Consider the following 302-nt stretch of genomic DNA (forward strand, 5'->3'; position numbering starts at 1 on the left):
GGCGGAGGGAGGGGAGGAGTGGAAGAGACAGGACATAACCCCAATTGCACACTCCCAAATGTGCTATGTTATTTTATAGAAAAAATGTACTGAAAGGAATTTAAGGGAGATGTTGGTTACATGTTCCTAAATATCTGCATATTCAAAAGTAACCCTTATTTATTAAATGATTAAATATATGGAAAATACAGCTAAATTACTTCTTGTAGAAATTCTTCAGTCTTAGTGATTTCCAACATTAAAGGCCAATAAGTGAAGCACTGAGCAAAAGAAAACAACAAGGAAAGACCCAGGGAAGGAAT

The sequence above is a fragment of the Gavialis gangeticus genome, unplaced genomic scaffold (genome assembly GCF_001723915.1).
Source record: "Gavialis gangeticus isolate Ggan-Ray unplaced genomic scaffold, GavGan_comp1, whole genome shotgun sequence".
Lineage (NCBI taxonomy): Eukaryota > Metazoa > Chordata > Crocodylia > Gavialidae > Gavialis > Gavialis gangeticus.